Below are 13,639 nucleotides of genomic sequence, written 5' to 3'. Positions count from 1 at the left end.
ATTAGTAAAATCTCTTCTGAGAGGTACATGGTGCTAAGAGAACCTAGATGGGGGGAGGGATTGATTTAGTCAAGGATGTTCAGGCTGGAATCCGAAGGCTAACTTGGAAGGAGTTAACTAGGTCCAAGGAGTGAGAGCTGGGCCTGGCCAGAATGGGGCAGTGAAAGACCACTGAATGTGGGATAGAGTGTGAGAATAGGGAGAGGTAGGCAATAGTTGAGGTAAGGATTTGAGACTAACCTGAGTGTGGAGAAGCCTTTGAGGATTTTTCATTATTTTGTGTTTTAACACATCACTCCAGTGCCAGTGTGAAGAGTGGTTTGGAGGGGGCTCAGAATTTGGGCACTAGGAAGCTCCTGTAACAGTCAAGGCAAGGTAGACCAGTGGTGGTAGAGAAGAACACTTTTTAGGAAGTAAAATGGACAGGACATGATGATAGATTGGATGAAGAGGGAAGGCCAGGGAGGTGGCAAGTCTGACTCTTAGATTGGAGGTTAGTGGGGATGCATTTATAGACCTCTGGAGCACTGAAGGAGGCCCCTGAGGGAAGTAACTAAAAATGGATGATAACTGTAAATGTAAAAGCTAAAACTATGAGTAAATTTCTAGGAGAAAACAAAAAATCTTTGTGACTTAGAGATAGGCAAACATTTCTTGGGACACAAAAAGCATGAACCATAAAAGAAATGATTTCATAAATTGAACTTCATCAAGATTAAAAACTTATTCCTTGAAAGACACCATTAAGAGAAGGAAAGGGGCCAGCACCCATGGCCTAGTGATTAAGAAGTCCAGCATGTTCTGCTTCAGTGACCCAAGTTTGGTTCCCAGGCACGGACCTACACCACTTGTTGGCGGCCATGCTGTGGTGGTGACTCGCATACAAAACAGAAGAAGATTGGCACTGATGTTAGCTCAGGGCAAATCTTCCTCAGCAAAAAAAAAAGAAAGAAAGAAAATGAAAATGCAAGCCACAGATGGGAGGGAGGATTTGTAATACAATATATCTGACAAGAGACTTATATCCAGACTATATAAAGAACTTTTATAATTGAATAAGAAGACAACTCAATAAAACAATAGGCAAAAGGTTTTAGTAAACACTTCACCAAAGAAGGTATAAAAATGACCAATAAGCAACAAAAACATGCTCAACATCTTTAGTCATTCAGGGATTTGCAAACTGAAACCACAATGATATACCACTACACCCTCATTAGGATAGCTAAAATTTAAAAGACTGATGAGGGGCTGGTCCCATGGTGTAGTGGTTAGACTCAGTATGCTCTGCTTCGGCAGCCCAAGTCCATGGGTTCGGATCCTGGGCACAGACCTACACCACTCATCAGCCATTCTGTGGCAGGAACCCACAAACAAAATAGAGGAAGATTGCCGCAGATGTTAGCTCAGTGCTAATCTTCCTCAAGCAAAAAAGGAAGATTGGCAATAGATGTTAGCTCAGGGCTAGTCTTCTTCAGAAAAAAAAAAAAAAAAGACTCGTGACCTAGCAATCCTACTCCTACTCATCTCTTTAACTATACTTAAGCTCCAAATAAAGATGATAACAAAGTCATACTTCCATCTGACATGATACAACTAACCTGCATAACCAGAAACACAGCACTATCCCCAAAAGAGGATCCAAAGTCCTTGGGTGATGTTCCCTTTCCTCTTTTCACGTCCTGTAGCTTAATACTGTGATATAAAGTTAACTAATAATACATCTCCATTGGGTAGTAGCAATCAAATTTCTCCCTTGGTAATCAGGATAAGTCACCCCAGCCAGTACAAGAACTCCCTTCTTTACGTGTTGATTTGGAGGCATGAGATGTGCAAAGTGACCAGGCGACAATCTCAACTTCCAATTCGATGGAAACATTGTTGTGTCTTCTGGTGGAAGTGTTCTTCCTTTTGGAACTAAGACCTCTAGACCAGCACAACTTCTGGCCGCTTCTCCTTCTAGGCAAAAAGAACAACCAGGTGTATTGCTTGAAGTTCTGCCAACAAGGAGGCTTCTCCTTCAGTGTTCTTCTTCTAGGATATCCCAGAAAGAAGCTGTGCTGCTGCAGATGTCCATTTTCACCCAGGGTCTACGTATTGTGCAGAACCATCATAAGCCAGGCTAGAAACCAAGACCAAGTTTTCTCTCCCTCAGTCGACTGGTTGTAGGGAATGCCCCATGAGATTATGGCTGTGGGCTGAGAGTGAGAAGATAATATAGTGGGAGTAGGGGCCATGGGCATTTGGGGCACTTCCTCATACAATTTACTTATGCCTTCACGGCCCCTTCAAGCCCAATCTGATATATACCACTTCAATTTGATAATGCAGTGCTGCCTTGTATGCACAACTTTATAGCCTGGTGGATCAGACAACACCCAGTTCGTAATGGGCAGCTCAGGTCACAAGGTTAAGAGTTCAGTCTCTACTAAGGCCAAATGCTGTTCTTAAAAGGAGAGTAGTTATCTGTGGTAGATGGCAGGGCTTTGCTCCAAAGTCCTAAAGGTCTGCCCTGTGATTTACCTGTGGGGGCCTGCCAAGGACTCTAACAGCATCTCTATCAACCACTTGCAGAAAGAGGCTCTGGGTTTGGTTTTCAGAAATCTTGGCCCTAAGGGTTTCTTTCAAGGTAGATATAGAGGCTTTCAGGTCATGTATACATGGCTTCAGTTAGGAATTTGAAGCCCTGAGCTCATCCTTTTCTTTCCCCGCTTTCTTCAGTACAATTAGGAGCAACCAGACAATCCCATCATATTTCTTAGTTTGACTAAAATATTCTAAGGTAGCAAATGCATGGCCACTCAGGACGTCACTTTCTATGTGTATTTGATTAAGAGTATCCAATGCCTCATCATACCATGGACTACCAATGCCCTCTTTAACATCGTCGTTAGTGCCCTTAAATCTAACCAGATTAGAGAACCAATTCAAGAAAATCCAGAACCAGTTCAGAAAACTCATCCTTAAGATTCCGTTCCTCTAGAACAACTTCCAGTACCAAAATCTGTATCAATCAAGGTTCAAACAGAGAAGCAGAACCAGTAGGAGACATATAATCAGAGGTTTATTTCAAGGAATTGATTTATACAATTTGGGGTGGGGAGGAGGACTGGTTAAGCAAATCTGAAATCCATAGGACGGGCTATCAGGAAGATCAGGTTGAGACTCAGGCAAGGGCTGAAGCTGCTGTCCCAAGGCAGAAGTTCTTCTTCGGGAGAACCTGAACTCTGCTTTTCAGGACTTTTCACTGGTTAAATCAGGCCCAACCAGATTATCCAGGATAATATCCCTTACTTAAAGTCAACCAATTATGGACTTTAATCATATCTACAAAAAATGCCTTCATAGCAGCACTTAGATTAGTGTTGAATAGTGTAGAATAACTGAGGACAAGTTATTCACTTCAAAAAGTTAACACCTAAAAAAAAACTATCACATAAGTATTTACCTAAGAGAAATGAAAACATATGTCCACACCAAGACTTGAAAAAGAATATTTATAGCAGCTTTATTCACAGTATCAAAAAGCTGGAAACAACCCAAATACCCATCAACAGGTGAATGGATGAACAAAAATGCATTAAATCCGTGAAATGGAATACTACCCAGCAATTAAAAGGGATGAATCACCAACACACTAAACAATGTAGACAAATCTCAAAATCATTATACTGAGAGAAAGAAGCCAAAAACAAAAGAATACGTACTGTATAATTCCATATAAAATTCAAGAAAATGCAAACTAATCTATAATGACAGCAGATCAGTGGTTGCCTGGGACCAGATGTGGAGAGAAAAACGAGAGGTAAAGAGGCACAAAGAAACTTTTGAGGGTGATGAGAACGATCTGAGTCTTGATTATGGTGGTGTTTTCATGGATGTATACATATGTCTAAACTCATCAAATTTTACACTTTGAATAGGTACAGTTTATTGTATGTATAGTACTTCAATCAAGTTGTTATTAAAAAAGAATTCATTTGATGGGATTAATAGCAGATTGGAAACAGCAGAACAGAGGTTTAATGAACTGGAAGACAGGCAGCAGAAAGTATTTAGATTAAAGTACAGGCAAAAAAAGGAGAGAAAACACAGAAAAGAGCAACCGAGATATATGGGACACCCCGAAAGGTGGTGCTGCAGAAGAGAGACTATATAAAATGGGAAAAGATATTGGTGTGCTCTTGTTAAAAACATTATATAAATGATTCTGTTTTGGTGAGGCAATAGCTAGCATTCAGACACCCAATTTTAAGAGTGTGGAAATCAGAATATTATTCATTTGGCAAAATTCAGTAACATCATGGAAGAACATTTATACAGAAATCAAATATCAGCACCAAAAAACTATTACACGTTACTCAAGGGATGAAATACACAAGATTTTTTTTTAATGTTAGCAGGTGCCATGAAAAAAATATTTTGGGATAAGGTAAGAAGTGCTTAATATTACTCGTTATTTTAGAGTCAATACCTAATGCATGTATGTAGCACAGATAATAATTATGATTAGATTTGTAGGTTTCTAAACTCAAATACTTCTATATGTGAACATTTTGGAGGATTTTTGTCATGTTGGGGAAAGATTATTTTAAAATTTTAGTAAAATTCTTACAAATACTGAACTCAACAAAAATAACTTAAGGGGCCAGCCCAATGGTGCAGTGGTTAAGTTTTCATGTTCCACTTTGGCAGCCTGGGGTTCGCTGGTTCAGATCCTGGGTGCGGGCACGGCACCGCTTGGCACGCCATGCTATGGTAGGTGTCCCACATATAAAGTAGAGGAAGAGTTGCGCGGATGTTGACTCAGGGCCGGTCTTCCTCAGCAAAAAGAGGAGGACTGGCAGCAGATGTTAGCTCAGGGCTAATCTTCCTCAAAAAAATAAAATAAAATAATTTGAGAAGCCAGAAATATGACAATGGTGCAAATATGTGGGGAAGACATTGCAATAGAAGATCTTTGAGAAAAATTATATGCCATTCTATATTTATTTTTTTAAGCATTCTTTAAACTTGATAGTGAATACAGTCAAAATCTCCTTTGACATTAGTGAATTTTAAAAATATCTTCAAAGAACTGTATGAATGCTTTTCAGCTTCGGTTAAACATTCGAGTGTATTGAAAACACCCTGAATATAAATTTGAAACCACTGTTAAATATGTGATGGGAAAATTGAGTTGATACTATCATGCCAGTAAAAACTCAGTTACAAACAATGTATAATGATCTTTTTTATGATGATATTAATAAAGAATATGTGTTCTAAAATACCAACCAAAGTTATACTTTCAAACATATTCATGTCTAAATTTATTAGATTGATACTGACTTGGCATGATGCTTTAAGTAAAATTAATGGTTTAAGCAAAATGATACAGAAAATTCAATGTTCAAAAAAATTCAATGTACATAATGCTCTTGAAAACCTCAAAGGGATTAAGAAATTCTTTGAAGAAAAACTAAATGATGATGCTTATAAAAAAATAGATTATTGATTTTAAAATGACATGGTACCACTCATCAAGCAATGCTGAGGCAGCATCCCACATGCCACAACTAGAGGAACCCACAACTAAAAATATACAACTATGTACTGGGGGGCTTTGGGAAGAAAAAGGGGAAAAATAATAATGATAATAATAAAATAAAAGGTTACAATCCGGAAAGAAAATAATGATCTTTTCAGTCTTCTAATCTAGACCCTTACTATTCAAAATGTTATCCCTGAACCAATAGCATGGGCATCACCTAGGAGCTTATTAAAAGTGCAGAATCTCAGCCCCACTCCAGATCAATGTAGTCAAAGTCTTCATTTTAACATGACCTCCAGGCAATTCATTTGCTTATTAGTTCGAAAAGCACTAAACCTGATGACATATGTAATTTGAAGAATTACAATGAACATGAACTACAACAACTATTGAAAATTTAAAGCTGGCCCCATGGCCTAGTGGTTAAGTTCAGGGCACTTTGCTTTGGTGGCCCAGGTTTAGTTCCCAAGCACGGACCTACACCACTCATCAGCAGTCATGCTGTGGCAGCAACTCATGTACAAAATAGAGGAAGATTGGGGGGCCAGCCAGGTGACATAGTGGTTAAGTTTTCATGCTCCACTTTGGCAGCCTGGGATTTGTGAGTTCAGATCCCGAGAGTGGACCCACACATTGCTCACCAAGCCACGCTGTGGCAGCATCCCGTGTACAAAATAAAGGAAGACTGGCACAGATGTTAGCTCAGCAACAATCTTCCTCAAGCAAAAAGAAGAAGACTGGCAACTGGTATTAGCTCAGGGTGAATCTTCCTCAGCAAAAAAAGAAAGAAAGAAAATTTATAGTTGAAATTGACTAATGAACATTAGTTAGTGATGACGTTGATGGGAAATGAATGCAGAGGAACTAAAAACCTTAAGCTATTTGGTAAAATCTAGCGCAACTTCCGGAAGTATTGCAATATTTTTGCAGCAATAATTCATCACATTTCAAAATACTCTTGTGTCTCTCAGTGTGTGTTTAACTTTGTTAACATGGGTAACCAGTAAAGAATGTAGCTTCACAAAACTAAAATTTAGTAAAAACTAGTTAAGATCTAGAGTGACCAAAAAGATTGTCACATCTAGTGACCATGATGTACTGGAGCAGGTAAGCATTGAAACTGTCTTGAGGCAGATTGGATTGGTGGTCACCAGAGGGGAAGAGGGGAGGCAGGAGGGCAAAAGGTGTGATTAGGCACATGTGTGTGGTGATGGATGGTAATTAGTCTTTGGGTGGTGAACATGATGTAATCTACACAGAATTCGAAATACATTATGATGTACACCTGAAATTTATGTAATGTTATAAACTAGTTACTGCAATAAAAAATAAATAAAAACTCAAAAAAATAGATTTGCAAGGAGTTTGACTTTAAAAAAAATAATAAACTGTCACAAGGAATTTTATTTCCATGAAAGCAAGGCAAGTAACTGTTGTATAGCAAATTATCATACGCGCGTGACTTTGAATTTCTAATTATGGTGCTAGTCATTCTCCCTCACCTTAGGGCCCTTGCTTCTGCTGTTTACTGTGCCTGGTTCAACTTCGTCTCTAAATCTGCTGAGCTTTCATGTCTCAAATGAAGTGTCATTTCCTCAAAGAGGACTTCCCTGATCCCACAGACAAGGTCAGCTTCTCCCATCACATATTCAAAGCATACTGAACTTCCCCTTTCTTAGCCCAACATACATGTAAGTTCCTCCTTAAACATCTGCTTTCCTCTCTGGACTGTGAACACCATGGTCCAAGGACTTTGTCTCTGTCATTCTGAGCCCACTGACCCTCCATGTATCTTTAGGTGTTCAATATATGTTTATTGGATTAATAAATGAATACATTGTAACCCTATTCATATTAAATGAAGCGTGTCTCTGGCATATATTTATACAACGCATTATTCTTTTTAGCAAATTTTTACCTCTGGTATCCCATTTGAGCCTCCAAAGACCACATCCACCTAGTGAGGTTCTCTCAGCCCTTGGAACACACAGGATGTCTCCTGCCTCCTAGATACAAGCATGGGCTACAGAAGGATTGCCTGCCTCCCCGTCCTAACACTGCCACTTCAGACCTGTGTCTTGGGCAAGTCACCTCACCTCTCTGTGCCCCACTTCCTGTGTTTGTACTTGCCTCATGGGAATACTATAAGGAGTAAATGAATATATACGTGTAAAGCACTTGCAACATGACCTAGCACCTAACAAATGTTAGCTATTTTTACAGGAGTACCACGAAGATCAAGAATGTTGGGGCCAATATTAAAGATTAGGCCTCCTCAATATTATGTTGTGTGAAAATGAAGCCAGACCCAAAAGACCATGTACTGTATGATTCTGTTACATGAAGTTCAAGGACAGGCAAAACTAACCTATGATGACAGACGTAGATCAGAATAGAGGGGTCGGGCGTCAGGATATTGACTGGGAAGGGGTACACAGCAGTCTTCTTGGGTGCTGGAAATGTCCTGCATCTTGATCTAGGTGGTGGTTACACAGGTGAGTATGTAGGTGTAAATGTAGTCTTAAGATTTGTGTGATTTACTGCATGTAATTTATATCTCATTTAAAAATTTAGGCAGAAGTAAGGAATTGTCACCAATCTTCTTTTATCTTGGAGTAGAAGATTTCCCCCAACTCCTTCTCTGCCTCCCACCAAGAACCTCGAGGGGAGCCTTGATGAGTTTTAATCTCCTTCCCCTTGTTTCTCTTGACACTCAATAAACCACAGATTCCTTTCACTGACCTAGCCTTAACCCTGAGAGGGGTAGGATAAGGCCCTGTTCCAGGAATCCCAGCAGGTGAGGTGGGGTGTGAGTACAGATAGCCCTATCCACAGTGTAAGGACTACGGCCCTCCGTGGAAATCAAACATTGCCGGTGGGACAAGGCCTCAGTGGCAACTCTCATGGTCCCCACCACATCCAAGCAGAGCCAAGAGTGTAGTTGGCTCCAGCGGAACAGAACTCTACAGCCTCCCTGCTGGGGCCTTGTGGTCAAGATTGCTGGTGGTCAGATCTCAGATCTGTTCGTCTATTTTGATTTCACGTGATAGAAATCCAAAGCAAATAGGCTTCTGCCAAATCACAGCAATTTATTGGAAGGATGCCAGTGTATTTACAGAACATAACCATGGAAATAAATGCCAGGGCCTCAGATATGCCTGGACCCTAGGGCACTTTCTCCCTTCTCTGCTTCTCTTAGCTTTATTCTATCAAACAGCTTTCTCCTCACAATGGAGAATATGGTTGCCATCAGTTTCTAAGCCCCACACATGGTAGCCTCCCACTAGAGAAAGCTTACAACCTGCTTCCCTTAAATCCAGTCCAGAAACTCTCAGGGGAAGGGTCTGATTGGCCCATTTTGAGCCCAGTGCCCACCCCTACACCAATCAACTGTGGCCATGAGGGTGAAACATTGTGACTGGACACCCAGTAGAACCACCTGGTGGTTAGAAAGTAGAAAGAAACAGGGCCCCAAAAGAAGGTATTGTTCCCAAAAGTAGAAAGGGTGCTGAAGAGGGCAGACAATGATGGAACAGAGAGGGCTGCAACTTAATCCATGAGGCCTGGTCTGTTACTCTCCTAATTAAATGTAACCTTCTTAGTCCCCATTGCCCAGACTCTAGAGATAAGGCCAGCAGGGACCTGCCTTTGAGATGCAACCAGCTCAGCAAGTGATCGGAGGAGACTCCAGAGAAACAGTGGTCCTCTCTCAAGGCGGGACACTCAGCTCCATCAACAGGTGCAAGAGAGCAGTGGAGCTCACCCTGCTGGGATCCCAGAGACCGGTCTTTAAGCTGCCGCCAACACAAGCTGTGGCCAAGTGCAAATCCCCTTCCCTCTCTGGGCCTCGGTGTCCTCCTCTGTAAAATGGGAGAGATGGAGCTAACTCATTAGAGAGAGAGCAGAGTCCCTGAATGCCCAAATTGGCCTGCATTTACATCTCAGTTCTACCATTAGCACTGGTGTGCTCTTGGGGATTATTATTATTTTTTTACTTTTTATTTTGAAAATAATTTCAAAATTACAGAATATTTGCAAGAACGAGTCAAAGAACTCCTGTATACCCTTAACCCAAATTCTGCAATTTCTAACATGCTGGCACATATATTTAGTCATTCTCTCTCTTGTTTTTTTCCTGAACCATTTGAGAACACCTTGCATACATCACGCACCTTTACTCTTCACGGTTCAGTGTTTCCTAAGAACAAGGATTTTCTCTTACACAACCATGACACAGTTACCAAATTCAGTAAACTGAACATGGATACAATACCTCCTAATCAACAGTCCGTATTCCAATGTTGCCAATTGTCTCAGTGTCCTGGTAGGTTTTTCCCCTCTGGTACCAAGTCCAGTCCAGGATCAGGAATTGCATCTAGTTATCAGGTCCCTTTGGCCTCCGTTAGTCTGGAACAGTTCTTCAGCCTTCATGACATTGTCATTTTATAGAAAGTCTCTGAATGTAGCTTTGTCTGACATTCCCTCATGGTTAAGTTCAAGTAATGCATCCCTAACCGGGATATTCTGTAAGTGTTTTATCCTTTTAAGGGCAGCACACATGGAGGCACGGGATATCTGACCAAGTCTCCTTGGTGGTGTTCATATGGGTCACCTAGTCAGTGTCGTGTCTGCTTTCTCCATTGATTAGTTCCTGTTTTTCCCCTTGCATTAAACAAGCTGGGGGGAAACACTTTAAGACCATGCCAATGTCACGTTCCTCACCAAACTTTCCTCCCTCAATTCAGCATCAGTTGACGATACTTGCCAAATCAATCTTTACTGTGATTGCTATAAAATGATCATTTTTCAACTCGACTTCTTCCTCCACATTATTAGTTAACGTTTTAATATAAGGAAGAGCCCTCCCATCTCCCCTCTTTACTTATTTTCTATTTATTGTCAGTATGGACTCGTTGATTCCAATTTTATTCAATGGATTGTATTCTATAATTATAATCTATAGTCTATTTTTTATTGTGGTAAAGTCTACATAACATAAAACTTACCATCTTAATCATTTTTAAGTGTATAGTTGGGTGGCATTAAGTCCATTCACATTGTTGTGCAGCCATCGCCACCATCCACCTCCAGAACTTTTCCATCTTCCCAGACCGAAACTCTGCACCCTTTAAACAACAACTCTTCATCCCCTGCCCCTCCAACCCCTAGCAACCACTATTCTACTTTTCTTTTCTTTTTTTTTTTTTTTGAGGAAGATTAGCCCTGAGCTAACTGCTGCCAACCCTCCTCTCCTTGCTGAGGAAGACTGTCCCTGAGCTAACATCATGCCCATCTTCCTCTACTTTATATGTGGGATGCCTACCACAGCATGGTGTGCCAAGCGGTGCCATGTCCATACCTGGGATCCGAACCAGCAAATCCTAGGCCACCAAAGCAGAACGTGCGCACTTAACCACTGCACCACCAGGCCGGCCCCTCTACTTTCTGTCTCTATGATTTTAATTACTTTATGTACCTCATATAAGTGGAATCATACAGTATTTGTCTTTTTGTGACTAACTCATTTCACTTAGCATAATGTCATCAAGGTTTATCCATGTTGTAGCATGCATCAGAATTTTATTCCTTTTCAAGGGTGAACAATATTTCATTGTGTGTATAAATGCTAGTATTATGGTTATCATTATTTCATACATCTCGTCCAGCTCTCACATGTAAGGATCCTATGAATGGGAGAACACAATGAGAAAAAAACTATAAAAATATGCCCCATTCTTATTTTCAATCCCCAGGCTAAACTGACAGACAAGGGGACACCGGGAAACGTAGATACTGAGCATTTAGTGGGTACTTACTATTTGCCAAGCAACTTTACATGCATTTACTCATAGCGTCCTCACAACACCCTCCGTAGTAGCTTCTGAGAGCCAGTAGAGTCTCCTTCAGTTGGACTGCATGGTTTGAATACTAGCCTTGCCACTTACAAGCTGTGTGACCTTGGGCAAGTTATTTAACCTCTGTGTGCCTCAGTTTTCTCATTTGTTAAAAAAATAATAAAATGGTTTTTGTACCAGTCTCCTAGGGATGTTGTGTGGATTAAGTGAGTAAAGCACATAAGACAGGGACTGGCACATAGCAAGCATTTTGTTTGCTTATACTATTTTAGATATGCGAATACTGAAGCACAGAGAGGTTAGGTCACTTGCCCAGGCTCACACAGCTGGGAAGTGGCAGAACTGGGATTTAAACTCATGTCTTCTCTGATGACAGACAGACAAGTGCGTAGGCAACTACAGAGGTACAAAGTGCTGTGACGAGAGAGAGCTCGGAATCCATGGCAGCCCTGAGGAGGCCTTTAGGCAGTTCTGGGGCAGGTCTGGAAGGCTTCTTGGAGGAGATTGTACCTGAGCTGTGGCCTAAGGATGAGCAGAAGTTTGCCAGGTGACCAGGTGAAGGAGGTGGAGGAAAGCAGGGATCATGTGCAAAAGCCTGGGGGTGGGATAGGCTGGGGCGAACTGCAAGGTGTTTCCAATGGACGGATCATAGAGTGTAACCTGGGGTGTGGCAGCAGCTGAGGCTTATCACAGACCACAGGGGCAGAAGGAACCTTCACACCCTCGAAACCTCTCTATTTTAGTAGCAGAACTCTTTCAGATAAAACCTTACCGTGATTCCTAGGACAGGAAAGTAGAGGAGCAGCAGGTGGAGTCGGGATGGTTCTCTGGGCCCCCCTCCCTCACATCTTTGGGGAACCCCACAGGGCTGCATCCCTCCTTTTACAGATGGAGGGACTGAGTGCCAGAGGGAAGCGACTGGCCCACCACTCCTAGGCTGAAGCCAGGACATTGGATTCCCAACCCAGAGCTTTTCTCCTCAGGACCTGTTGAAGCTTTTCTGCCAGATGACAGCTTCAAAGAGCGCTGGGGAAAGGGTGGAGGGGCAGGCCTTTACCTCAGAAAACCACAAAGCACCCCCTTTCTGGGACTCGGTGCTCCCATCTGTACAAAGGGGAGTGCTGGGCAAGATGACTTCAAAGAGACTGTCCTTCCCTGGATCCTGAGCCACGGCCGGGCCTCAGCCCTTCTCAGGGGAGCCCCATCTCCGAGCCCCAGATCTTAGGCTCTGTCCCTCCAAATCCCACTCCTAGTCTCGGAGGGGGATGGGGGTGCCCAAGAGCTGCCAGTGAGTGAAGCCCAGAGGCTGAGCAGAGATGAGGCAGCTGGCTGGCCAGAGCCCCAAGTGATCCAACCTGGCAGCCACGGTATTTTTGGGCCTCTGTGCTCCTGCCCCTGGGCTCGAAGCAGATTAGAGAAAAGCAAAAATGGAATGACCTCTGCACAGCCTGACATTTCCCCCAAAGGGAAGAAAGACTTTGAGAAAAAACTAAACAGCCTTTGCTTTCTTTTTGCTCCATCTTCTCTCAGCAGATAGGAGCAAGATCCAGACTGATGAAGAGGTTTGAGGGGCATCAGGAGGGCCCCTCACTCCTGCAAATATCGCATTTGGCCGAGGAATTTCCTCCATCTGCCCTCACAAACTCATGCATCTGCTTATGTCGCCCTCTGCTTAGGGCCTTGGATGACCCCCCAACTTTCGTAAGTTGGACTTACGAAAGCCTCTGCAACCTGGCCACACTACCCAAACTCACCCTAACTCACCCTAACTTGGTGCCACCGACTGACTGAAGGGACACTTACATTCCAGGCTCTACTCTCAGCACTTTCCAATATTGACTCATTTAACCCTCAAACAGCCTCACTTTCACCAATGCGAGAACTGAGGTCAGAGAGAGATGGAGTAACCTGCCTGGGGCCCTAAGAAGCAGAGTCGGGACTCAAACCCAGGCAGTCTTGCTCCACAGAACCAACTCTGAACCTGCATGCTATGCCACTTCTCCAAAGTCTGATACCCTTCAGGGTGTGGGACACTCAGAGCCAGCCCTTTGAAGCAGCCCCAGCAGCCCCCACGATCACTAAGGTCACCCATGCACAGTGGGAGCCTGTTGACCCAGAGTAATTACTAATGCACCAATTGCTCGTCCACCCCATTCATCAGCTGCCTCTGACCTGCTCCTCTAGGCGGCCCTGACAGTGGTTCTGGGGACTTCTCACACTGCTCCTCCTCCAATTCCTCCAAGTAATCTGA

Source organism: Equus caballus, chromosome 16, assembly GCF_041296265.1.
Source record: "Equus caballus isolate H_3958 breed thoroughbred chromosome 16, TB-T2T, whole genome shotgun sequence".
Lineage (NCBI taxonomy): Eukaryota > Metazoa > Chordata > Mammalia > Perissodactyla > Equidae > Equus > Equus caballus.
This window is presented reverse-complemented; position numbering follows the sequence as displayed.